The sequence below is a fragment of the Oryctolagus cuniculus genome, chromosome 20 (assembly GCF_051225735.1).
Source record: "Oryctolagus cuniculus isolate XC-2025 breed Fujian yellow rabbit chromosome 20, ASM5122573v1, whole genome shotgun sequence".
NCBI lineage: Eukaryota > Metazoa > Chordata > Mammalia > Lagomorpha > Leporidae > Oryctolagus > Oryctolagus cuniculus.
Window position 1 is genome coordinate 52,244,033 of NC_142886.1, and position 12,632 is coordinate 52,256,664.

The window sequence follows — 12,632 nt, forward strand, 5'->3', positions numbered from 1 at the left end:
CTGTAATTTTGGACAACTTTAATGATCCTGGATAATAATGTACCTAGGATAATATGTCAGTAAAAGTACACTCTGCTAACCATCCAGGCCAGGAAGACACATAATATGTGATGCTACCTATGCGGGATAAAAGGCTGAACTCACAGAGGCAGGAAGTACAATGGTGAAGACCAAAGTCTGAGCGAGGGAGGAGCAGAGAATGGTGGAGCAAGGTCAGAGTTCCAGTCCCACAGGATCCACACACTGAGGGATCTACTGTACAGCATGGTGAAAGAGGTTAAGAGAATATTGTGTTTGGAAATCTCCTAAGAGCAGGAGACAGCTGAACTCCACCAAAAACATGTGTTGAGGTATGAATGTGTCATCCAGTCTGACTTCATAATTCCACTCAATATGCATTCATTTTGTCCACACATATCATTGTACCTCATAGAGCTACACTCAATTCTTATTTATGAAACATTTATGAATATGAAATGGCAACAATGGCCCATCATGAAGATTCAGATCTCTGAATACTGGTGTTGTGTTTGCCAATGTTTTATGGAGATGATAAACAAAGGCAGTTGACTCAGGCTTGGCAGCTGGAACCCAGGAGCTTGGAACTGCATCAGTGTTCCCTCCTTGGTGATGGGGCCTCATAACAGATCCATCATCTACTGTCTTACAGGGTGCATTGTCAGTTACAAGTGTGGGAAATGTGTAAATGGGCTCTGTCCATCACTCTGATATGCAGCCTGGATGTCTCCCATCTAAAACTGATCTAAGACTCCAAATGGATTGATGACGACAGTCAGCATAGACATGGAGTGAAGAGCAGGGACTCTGGACACATGGCCGCTGGGACTGGCTCTTCCTGCAGCTGTGATTCAGCCTCAGGACACTGGTCATCATGCTGGAGTCACAGACACAGCTCCCCGTGATGTGGACTCCAGCCCCAGAGTGCACAGCCACTGTGTGTCCCACTTTCTGCTCTCCCTCCACCACAGCAGGTGCAGGAGGTCCCACAACACTGGAGCAGAACCAGATCAGCTGGAAGTGCACACCCAACACTTTCCATTCAGTTATGACCTTGACTGCTGATGTCCAGTGCATTTCCCTCCTGAGTTCATGCAGGGAGCCCTCCAGGAGGGTCCCAGGACCTAGAGGATGAGGAAGTCCCTGTAGGCTTCCCAGGTGCCTGCAGAAGCTCAGCCTGAGACACAGCTGAGCTGCAAGTACATTCCTGAGTGCTGTGACGTTCACACAGGGACCACAGACTGTTCCAGGATTAAAGGGAAATATAAATCAAGCATAAAGTCTATCGAAAGTTTGTGTGTATCACCCACATGTAAAGTCAAAGGTTGGTTCAGTTCAGCACACTTACCTCTTTTGACAGGCTAGAGATACTTAAATAGCTGATTTATAAAGACCAAGAACCATGCCTCAGCTGTCCTGGTCGAAAGGGAAAACTAAAATTGTCCTAAAGTCGGCAGTGCCCTGAGAGCGTTGTCCTGACTCAGAGTGGACAACACTCACGTTGTGCCCAGATAGACCCACATTTCTGATCCTGGAGACACTGAACCTGAATTGGTTCATATAGGACTTCTCCTGCCAATTCAAACTTCTCTATGTCAGGAATTCAGTAGCAGGGACAGAATCATAAAAGAAGAATTCTTTCCTCAAATCTGTTACAGGAGAGGAAACCCCATCCCTACAGCAAACCAGGGCTTCATCTCCCTCTGCGCCTGTACAGGACCAGAATCTGCGCTCAGTGAGACTTGTGCGCCCCCTGGTGGAGCCTCGCGCCCCTGCAGGGAGGTTTGTGTCTGGGCTCAGCCTGAGGGCCCCTCACTGTGTCTCTGGCACAGAAATAGGTGGCCGTGTCCTCGGTTGTCAGACTGGTCATTTTCAGATCCACCGTGGTCGAGGTTCTGGAGATGGTGAATCGGCCTTTTGCCCAGCTCGCGTAGTATGCGCTACCACCAGTATTAATGAATCCGATGTATTCCAGCCCCTCCCCTGGAGCCTGGCGGACCCAGATCATTGCATAGCTACTGATGGAGAATCCAGAGACTCCCATGCGGGTGCAGGGCCCAAGCACTTGGGCCATCCTCCACTGCCCTCCTGGGCCACAGCAGAGAGCTGGACTGGAAGAGGAGCAACTGGGACTAGAATCCGGCACTAATATGGGATGCCGGTGCTGCAGGTGGAGGATTAGCCAAGTGAGCCCTGGGTCAGGCCCTTAATTTATCTTTTGAACATTTATTTATTTATTTGAAAGTCAAAGTTACACACAGAGAGAGAAGGAGAGGCAGAGAGAGAGAGATAGAGATGGAGAGAGAGAGATGGAGAGAGAGAGAGAGAGAGAGAGAGAGAGAGCAATCACTTCCAATTAGTCACAACAGCTAGAGCTTAGCGGCTTGGAAGCCAGGAGCCAGCAGCTTCTTCCAGATCCCCATGCGGGTACAAGGAACCAAGGACTTGGGCCGTCTTCTACCATTTTCCCGGGCTGTAGCAGTGAGCTCTATTGGAAGTAAAGCAGCTGGGACTTGAACCGGTGCACATGTGGGATGCCAGTACTGCAGATTTGGTCCGTAACATACTATGGCCCAGCACTGGCTCCACCTTTACTTTTTCACCAGCAGGAAACAGGGCCTGAGGTGGAGAGGCTAGTTCTTGAGCCATCACTCCAACAAGGGTGTGGGCTCCCAACAAGGGCTCAGCTCACTGCACAACAGTGCCTGCCCCTGTGTTGTGTCTGCACAAGTACAGAAATGTGATACTGGCATGAGTGATACCTCCCTTGAACACGTGCACAGTTACTGAAGGAATCACAGACAGGCTGTGCTGTGTCCAGGGGCTCTCGTCTGGTAGGAGGCACCTCCACACTCTACACCTCTGTTCCTCACACAGGACTTCCTACTCCACCTAACAGCTCCAGGAGCGATGTGCGCTCTGTACCGTCATTGGTTGTGGTTGTCCAGTTTACCTAATGAATTTGTTAATGTGCTGTGAAGGGTTGAAATAGTGAGTTTTTCGTGTATATGATGTTAAATTGTGACTGGGTAGGATTTATGCAAGAGCAGTCTTTGAAGATAGTGGCACATGAATGTGTTTCTTCCAAATTTGAAGTCAAATGTCATTGAAATAACTTTTTTTAAAAAAAGCAATTCATGGCTTTTTAGGTTTTAGTGTGTGTGTGTTAAGAATTGAGTACACATCAAAACACCTGTGTGCTGGATATTAACACCAATGAAATATCAGTTATGGACCAAAAAGTGCCAGTCCGTGAACTCCCACCCCAAAAGTTCACCAATCTCATACTTTAGCTGGTGTGTGGCACATTGGGTTAAAGCCCTGGCCTGAAGCACCGGCATCTCAAATGAGCGCCGGTCTAGTCCTAGCTGCTCCTCTTCCCATCCAGCTCTCTGCTATGGCCTGGGAAGCAGTAGAAGATGGCCCAAGTCTTTGGGCCCCTGAATCTACATGGGAGACCCCAAGAAGCTCCTGGTCCTTGCCTTCGGATCGGAACAATTTTGGTCATTGTGACCAACTGGGGAGTGAACCAGTGGATGGAAGACCTCTCTCTGTGTGTCTCTACCTTTTTTAAAAATTGCCAAATCCTGCTGTTGCTGGCCAGCACCATGGCTCACTAGGCTAATCTTCTGCCTTGCGGCGCCGGCACACCAGGTTCTAGTCCCGGTAGGGGCGCCGGATTCTCTCCTGGTTCCCCCTCTTCCAGTCCAGCTCTCTGCTATGGCCCTGGAGTGCAGTGGAGGATGGCCCAAGTGCTTGTGCCCTGCACCCCATGGGAGACCAGGAGAAGCACCTGGCTCCTGCCGTGGCGGCCAATGGAGGGTGAACCAACGGCAAAAGGAAAACCTTTCTCTCTGTCTCTCTCTCTCTGTCCACTCTGCCTGTCAAAAAAAATCCTGCTGTTGCTTACAAGGAATATGAAGTCTGAGGGATGTGTCCAAGCGATCTGAGGGCGCCATGTCTAGACATTTGCAGTCCCATCTCCAACTACAGTGACCTCATTCACAACAGTTAGTTCATGAACATGGAGCACTTTTGCTCGATTCTGTTTTTGACAGAGAGATGCACAGGGGACCAGGTTTCACGCAGGTGCATCTGAGTGTGGTGTTCCATGTGCCAGTGTCTGTCTGTCTGTTCTTCACAATTTCTCTGCTGGGCAATTTGCTTCCCAATGCTGTAGAGTTGTGATAGATACAGAGGCAGCCCCACTTGTTGAAAGTGTGTGGTGAGTGCGACTCAGCTGTGCGACTCACTCCTCATCACAACTACACCAAGAGCAAATATCACATCACACGGTGCTGCCCACTGCCCCTGTGTCACCCTGCCCTGGCCCACCTCCTCCAGTCACATTAAGGCCTGAGCCCCTTTGGGCTCCTTCACAACAGATTCATCCAGTTCAGTGCTGAGCATCATGTAGGTTTCCAGGGGCAGAAGTTGAAGGCACTGAGTTTGCAGGTCCTGTAGGGCACGGGTGAATGAGGGTTTCTTAGTTTTTAACCAAAATATCTGAAAATCTGATAAGAGTAAAACTGAAATAAATTAGAGTAAGTATATTGTATTTTGCACAAATGTGCAGCGCATTAATCTTAACTGTTATCAAATTCAATGGATATAAGGTAAATAATAAAATGAAAGTTGCATTGTTTAAGATATGCACCTCCCCCAAGGGAGTGCAAGGGTCTCACATGTGACTCTAGCACCCAACACCAGATTCCTGTTCCTGCAGCCCCAGGAACCACAAATGTATGGGAGGGTCTCTCTAAGGATCATAGTCCCTTCAATGCAGGAAGAATCTTCATGGACTTGTCCCCTCCTTAGAGCCCCTCTCAATGGGATCACTGGGTGGTGAGGTCCCTACATGCATGATGGGAGGCTCCGTGCATCAAGTATGGAGGGTAAGTTCCACCTAACATGCAGCCTTCAGCTGCTCAGTTGGAGCGAGCACACACACACACCAAGCAGTGCTGGCTCTGCTCACGGCTCTGCAGGAACAGCATCCTCAGCCTCAATACCCCAGACCCTGCTCCTCTGTGTCCACTGAGTAGGAAAGTGATTCACCTGCAGGAGGAAACCATCATGACCCATGTCCTGGTGAAATCCTGTAGAAAATGTTCGTGAGCAGAGTCCACCCCAGACACTGTGGCAGCACTGATCCCCCAAGACACAGAAGTCTGCATCCTCAGGGGATGGCTCCACCCCCAAAGCTGAGGACTGGGGAGGAGAACCATGGCACGTGGGGAAGTGACAATCGGGGACAGGGTCCAGCAGCAGGAGGGAGAGGACCTGGTGGAGGGGTGGGCTCTGCTGTGCATGAGGGTAAGGACAGGTGGAAGGGCCACACAGCTGGAGCCCCAGTGCCTGCAGGAGAGCACTGAGTCAGGAGGTCTGATCAGGTGTCCTTGTCCCTGGCAAACCCCACACTGACCACCACTGAGTAAAACTAGCACAGGTGCCTGGGAGATGTGGAATGACATCGTCTCTGGGGAGTGCATCCAGTGATGACTCCACGTCATGAGTGGATTCAACGTCAGGGCCTCATGGAGGAAGCTGAGGTCTCCAGTGCCCTGAGCAGGACCACACGGAATGCTGGGATCAGCCTGCTGGGGGTGGATGTGGTTTGTCCTCACAGCATCAGTGCTGAACATGGCCCCAACATGATAGCACTGGCAGGGGGTGCACGGTCTGGATGTTTACATGAAAAGCATGGAACAACCAGGATCTGACATCAGATGCAAAGTCCATTGTACAACTACTAGAAGGAAACATAGGGCAGAATCTCCCTGATAGTGGTCTGTCCATGATTTCCCTTTTAGATCTCCAGAGTTCAGGCAACATAAGAAAACCTTTTCAGATGATGTTGCATAAACTACAGAGCTTCTCTACTGCAAGTGGACCGATGAGACGTGAGCAGCCTACACACACACGGAAGTAACTATTTTCATACAGAACGTATGATCAGTAGCCTGTATCCCAAAGGAACAAAAGGACTGTCTGCATGAGCTGTGTTTAAAACTGGCCCTGAGTCTTCTAAAGTCTCAAAATACCTGTTTTACACAACTGGCTTCATCCTGAACAACAGGTTCTGTGTCATCAGGCCTACAATGCGTGTGGAAGGAAACCTCCCTCCTCTGCCTGTGGCAGAGTGTGTCCTCAAAGGTGTGTGTGTTTTGGAGTGATTCCAGGGTGACCGTGGGAGAAGTAGGGGAGCTCTGCGAGTGAGGCCTAGTGGGATTTGTTCATTTCTGGGGAATCTGCTCTTGGAGGAGATCACAGTAGATCTCCTGGATCCCCAGCTTCAGCACAGAGCACAGTGCTGCTAGAGTCAGCCCTGGTCTCGTCTGAAGTCCTGTGTGGGGATGGGGTCCCTCCCATCCCTGTTCACAATATTAGGATGCCTGAACACTGTATGATGTTCACAATATTAGGAAGCCTGATGGCACAACATTCTCACTGTCTGATCCTGGACTTCCAGCCTCTACAGCTGTGAGCTCAATAAACCTTTTTGCTCCATACACCTCCTATCTGGGGTACTGCATGATGGTACTAACAGGCAGAATAAAACTGTCAAAGAACCACACTCAGCCTCTACTCTGTTCCCACCTTAAACCAACACTTACCTGTCTGTGTCTCCAGGTTTAGATGAAGCCACTCAGAATTAGTCATTTCTACATCAGCTGAGAGAATTGCTTCAGGTTCTGTAGGAATCCTACATGAGAGAACAATTGCATTTTTGCAGGAGACATTTAGTAAACACATGGGGTTGATGCAGCTATCCTGGTGAAGAGCAGAAAATTTGTTCATTCCTGATGATGACAGAGTTGGGAGATGCAAGGATGATTTTGCTTCCACAGAAGGAGGAGCATGGCTGAGAACAGGTGCGGGCAGTCCCTGGAGGAAGGAGTCGGGGTCTCTGGACACACAGTCTCTGGGGCAGGCCCTTCATGCAGCAGGGATGCAGCTCCAGGGTTGGATCATTGGTGGGCTCACAGGGACACAGTCCAGAACCACCTGGACTCTAGTGCAGACGTCACTGGGCTGTCCCACCTGCTGGCCAGCAGAGTGTGGGGAACAAGACCTCTCCACACCCAGTGTTTTCCATGAGTCTGACCCCTTGCACTACCAACGGCCACCTCTGCTTGCAAATGAGAGCAGGTCCGGGGATCCCAGGAGACGTGAGTGAGGAAGAGCAAGCAGGGTTTCTAGGAGCCACAGCCTGAGCCACCCCTGAGCTGCAGGTTAATCCCTGACCTGGGGTTTGGAGCACGTGGACCTCAACCTGTGAGTTCAGGGTGAGGAAGTGAAAGGGAGACGAGGGCACAGCTGTAGAGAATGGACACGGGGGCCCCAGGAAACAGGACCACGGGGTCAGTTCACCCCTCAGGGCCCAGCTGTGCAGGAGGGGAGGGCATGGATGTGAAACACTGCAGCATCCATAGCCCCTGACCGGCTCTACACTGCCCCTGGGCTCTCAGCAGGGTCCCAGATGACGTCATCAGAGAATTCCACGGAGAGCTCTTCCGTGACTCGGGCGGGAAAAGCCTCCCCGGGTGCCCAGAGCTCCCTCAGGTCTCAGATGCTGGGACCTGAGATGTCATTCATTCCTCCAGAAACGACTCCATTTTCTTCATGTGACATCTTCCCGTGATACCAAAACTTCTGCTCAGTGATCGGTGTTAGGGACAGAATCATCCATCCAGATCGGAACGTAGGAAACGGTTACAGGACCACAAACCCCAATTTCTGAATGGGAGCCAGCGATTCACCTCCCACTTCATCTGGGAATGGGTCTGAGTCTGCTCAGTGCGTCTCCTGCGCCCCCTGGTGGAGCCGCGCGCCCCTGCAGGGAGGTTTGTGTCTGGGCTCAGCCTGAGGGCCCCTCATTGTGTCTCTGGCACAGAAATAGGTGGCCGTGTCCTCGGTTGTCAGACTGGTCATTTTCAGATCCACCGTGGTCGAGGTTTTGGAGATGGTGAATCGGCCTTTCACCCAGCTCGCGTACCATGTGCTACCACTACCAGCATAAATGTATCCGATCCACTCCAGCCCCTTCCCTGGAGCTTAGCAGACCCAGCACATGTGGTAGCTACTGATGGTGAATCCAGAGGCTGTGCAGGTGAGTGTCAGGGTTCCTCCAGGCGTTACCAGGCCTCCTCCGGACTCCTTCAGCTGCTCCTGACACTGGACACCTGCAAACACAGACGACATGGTCAGGAAGCTGTCACTCACACTCTCTGTGTCTCTCACTCACGTCCTCTGCCAGACTCAGTACCCCACGTTCTCCATCATTACCTTTGAGCACAGCGACCAGGAGAAGCCAGCGCAGCCCAGTCTCCATGGTGAGCGTCTGTGTTGAGTGCGCTCACTGAGTGGACACCTGGGAGTCCTGGGGCTGGAGCTCCTGTGCCAGAGCTGCAGGGTGAGGGCTGGGCTGGTTTTCATGGGCAGAGGGAGGCCCTATTTGCATGTGCTGCCCCTATATAGCAGGCATGGGGTCAGACACCTCAGACAGGAGAAGCCCAGGGCAGACGTGGTGACCTGGGTGTGTAGGGTGATGGCTATGATAGGATTCAGATCATGTGAATTTTTATGTTATCATAATTTTAAAAAGTTGAAGGCAATGACCTTGTTTCATTTTAATATGTGTGTATCCTTCATATCCAGTGTTAGCAAGATCATGTCCCTCATTTATTTAAATAACCATTAGTTCCTTATCATCTATATAAAAGACATTTGGACAGTGATAGAGAGAGAAGGGGTGAGAGAGACAGAAATGTAGAGATGGACAGAAAAGGTGACAATGGGAGATTTCTGCCTTTGGGTTGACAGCCCAGACATCCCAAATGCCTATGACCCCTAGAAGTTAGTCTTTCTGAACCCTGGATCGAGAAACTGTGTCTGTAATTCAAATGTCGGTGGTAGGGCTCCTTTGCTTGTAGCGTCATCTACAGTTTCCCATGATGCATTATGAGGGGAAAGTGTGGGAAGCCGTGAGGATGGGCTCAGTCAGTTCTCTGATGGGAACACGGTTGTCCCTAGTGGGGACTTAGCCAATTTTGACCAAATGCCTGTCGCCCACTTTTAAACAGATGAAAGACTGTAAGTGCATTTTTAAGGTTAACTATGTTTTGTTTCCTTCTTCCTCCATTGCCTGAAAGTTTAAAAACTGTTTAAACTGTTTAAAACTGTTCCTGAACACAGAATACTGTACATGGTAGTGGGGTGTAGTGTGCTACTGGAATGTGCATGGTAGAAATGGGCACAGATGAACTCAGTGTCATGCACATTTCCACCTCCTTTCAATCACTCTGAGTTGGGCAGCCTGGACGCCTCAGTTCTAGTTATTCGTGGAACCTGTTGTGTGTTGTGGTGAACTGAGTCAGCCCACTGTGGTGTGGGCAGAATTATTCCTGCCTTTGAGTGGTGCTTTGTGCCCTGGTATCAGCCTTCCCCTGTTCCCCCCTCTTCCCTGTTCTGTAACCATGACTCTGAGTTGAGGTCAAGCACTGGGTAGAAGTCACTGTGTCACAATTCACCCGCAGTCCTGCATTCAGGTAATGCAGCTGTGTTTACAATAGTTCAGTCTACAATAAAGAAAATGTGCGTAGAAGAGTGAATGGATTCTTTCACATTTGGACATAGAATATTATTCAGTATTAAGAAGGAGGTCATTCTGTCAATAGGAAACGTGGGTCTGCCTGGAACACAATATGCTAACAGAAATAATCCCGGTACATGTAGACACATAGTATGTGACATTAGTTATATATGCAGTCCACAAGATTGAACTCACAGAGGTAGGCAGTGCAATGTTGATCACTGTCTACCATGACCCAAGGGTTTGTCCCCTTCCAGCCCTGTAGGAAACTGGAGGAAGTTCCAGGCTCCTGGTTTCTGGCTGAGCCATCTTCAGTCTTAGCAGCCATTCAGACGGAAACCTGTGGAAGGAAGATTCTCCCTCCATCTGTTGGTCTCTTCCTCTCTTGCTATAACACTGACTTTAAAATAAAATAAATAGATACTTAAAATACATTGAAGATTAATTATACATATGATTAGCAGCCTGTTTCTTAATGTTGAATGATCTCAAGCAACTGAATCCCAAGGGAAGAAATCAATTGTTTAAATGCAGTGACTGACAAGGTGGTGACAGGAGCAGCACTGGAGTTAGCCTGAAGGATTCCTGCCTCCCGTGTCAGGATGCTGAGTGCTGTGTCCTAGTTTGGTTCCAGTTTCAGATTCCTGCTAAGCCCCTCTGGGAGGCCGTAGGTGAGGTTCCAAGTACTCCCATGTGGACACATGGACAGAATTCCAAGCACCAGGTTGTTGCCTCATCCAGCAGAAGCTTTTGTAGCCATTGGGGAAGTGACCCAGGAATTAGAAGATCACTGTCAGTCTCAGTCCCTCTGTGGTTTTGGACAAATACATAAAGACAAGGTCTCAAATAAAATGATAAATTTTAAAATTATATCATTTCTATAAATTATTAAAAGAAGATATATAGACAGACATATAAAATGCTATCAGTCTGGGACCATCATGTATGTCCATGTTAGAAGCACAATGAGACATCCCATCGCTCCTGTTAGAATGGCTATTACCAGACATACCAGAGCTGACATGTTTTATGGAGGTAGAGATGATAACCCTGGTACAAGTCTGTGTCAGGTTAATTAGTAAAACCGTTATGGAAAAGCATCAAAAACTAGAAATAGAATTATTACATGATCTTCAAGCACCATTGCATGGAGAATGAATATGAAATCCCAGGGAGGTGTCCACAGGATCTGCAGTCAGTGTGGCAAACACCTCTGCAGTTCCTTGTTCGTTTAAAGCACCGTCATTCAAAAGAGTTCACCCATGTGATCCAGTGACATCTCATGAAAGCAAGAATGGAAAATGAAAGAAATGGACAAAGTTACATTTTAATAGGAAGTTTACAAGCAGTAGAGTAAGAAATTCTGTAATTTTGGACAACTTGGATGTTCCTGGAGAATAATGTGCCTAGGATACTATGTCAGTAAAAGTACACTCTGCTAACCATCCAGGCCAGGAAGACACATAATATGTGATGCTACCTACATGGGATAAAAGGCTGAACTCACAGAGGCAGGAAGTACAATGGTGAAGACCAAAGTCTGAGCGAGGGAGGAGCAGAGAATGGTGGAGCAAGGTCAGAGTTCCAGTCCCACAGGATCCACACACTGAGGGATCTACTGTACAGCATGGTGAAAGAGGTTAAGAGAATACTGTGTTTGGAAATCTCCTAAGAGCAGGAGACAGCTGAACTCCACCAAAAACATGTGTTGAGGTATGAACGTGTCAGCAAGTCTGAGTTCATAATTCCACTCAATATGCATTCATTTTGTCCACACATATCATTGTACCTCATAGAGCTATAATGAATTCTTATTTATGAAACATTTATGAATATGAAATGGCAACAATGGCCCATCATGAAGATGCAGATCTCTGAATACTGGTGTTGTGTTTGCCAGTGTTTTATGGAGATGATAAACAAAGGCAGTGTACTCAAGGCTTGGCAGCTGGAACCCAGGAGCTTGGAACTGCATCAGTGTTCCCTCCTTGGTGATGGGGCCTCATAACAGATCCATCATCTACTGTCTTCCAGGGTGCACTTTCAGTACAAGTATGGGAAATGTGTAAATGGGCTCCATCCAGCACTGTGATATGCAGCATGGATGTCTCCCTCTCTAAATAGATGAAAGACTGGAGCGATAACTCCAGTCAGCATGACATGGAGTGAAGAGCAGGGACTCTGGACACATGGTCTAAGGCTGGCTCTTCCTGCAGCTGTGATTCAGCCTCAGGACACTGGGCATCGTGCTGGAGCCACAGACACAGCTCCCCGTGATGTGGACTCCAGCCCCAGAGTGCACAGCCACTGTGTGTCCCACTTTCTGCTCTCCCTGAACCACAGCAGGTGCAGGGGGTCCCATGACACTGGAGCAGAACCAGATCAGCTGGAAGGGCACACCCAACACTTTCCATTCAGTTATGACCTTGACTGCTGATGTCCAGTGCATTTCCCTCCTGAGTTCACACAGGGAGCCCCCCAGGAGGGTCCCAGGACCTAGAGGATGAGGAAGTCCCTGTAGGCTTCCCAGGTGCCTGCAGAAGCTCAGCCTGAGACACAGCTGAGCTGCAAGTACATTCCTGAGTGCTGTGACATTCACACAGGGACCACAGACTGTTCCAGGATTAAAGGGGAAATGCAGGTCGGGTTAAAGTCTGCAGAAAGTGAGTGTGGATCACCCACACGTAAAGTCAAAGGTTGGTTCAGTGCACACTTGCTGGTTGTGGCAGGAGAGGGATGAGTGGAATAGTTGCTGTTTAACAGATCAACGGCCCTGTCTCGGCTATCCCTGGTTATACAGGGAAAACTGAAACTGTCCAAAGCTTTCAGTGTCCTGAGGGTGCTGTCCTGAGTCAGGTTGGAAGAGACTCAATAGTGTCCTCAATATTCCCACATCTCTGATCCTGGTGAGCACAGTCGCTGTCCATGAACCAAATTGTTCATTTAGGACTTCTTCCTTTTACATCAAACTTTCAATCCGTCATTGAAGTTGGGAGGGACAGAATCAAAAAGAAGAAGT

At 49.0% G+C, this 12,632-nt stretch overlaps 1 pseudogene; it reads right to left on the minus strand.

Moving 5' to 3' along the window:
* Nucleotides 1-1,735: 1,735 nt before the first annotated feature.
* Nucleotides 1,736-8,223, minus strand: LOC149120179 (Ig heavy chain V-A1 region BS-5 pseudogene; annotated as a pseudogene).
* Nucleotides 8,224-12,632: the final 4,409 nt, after the last annotated feature.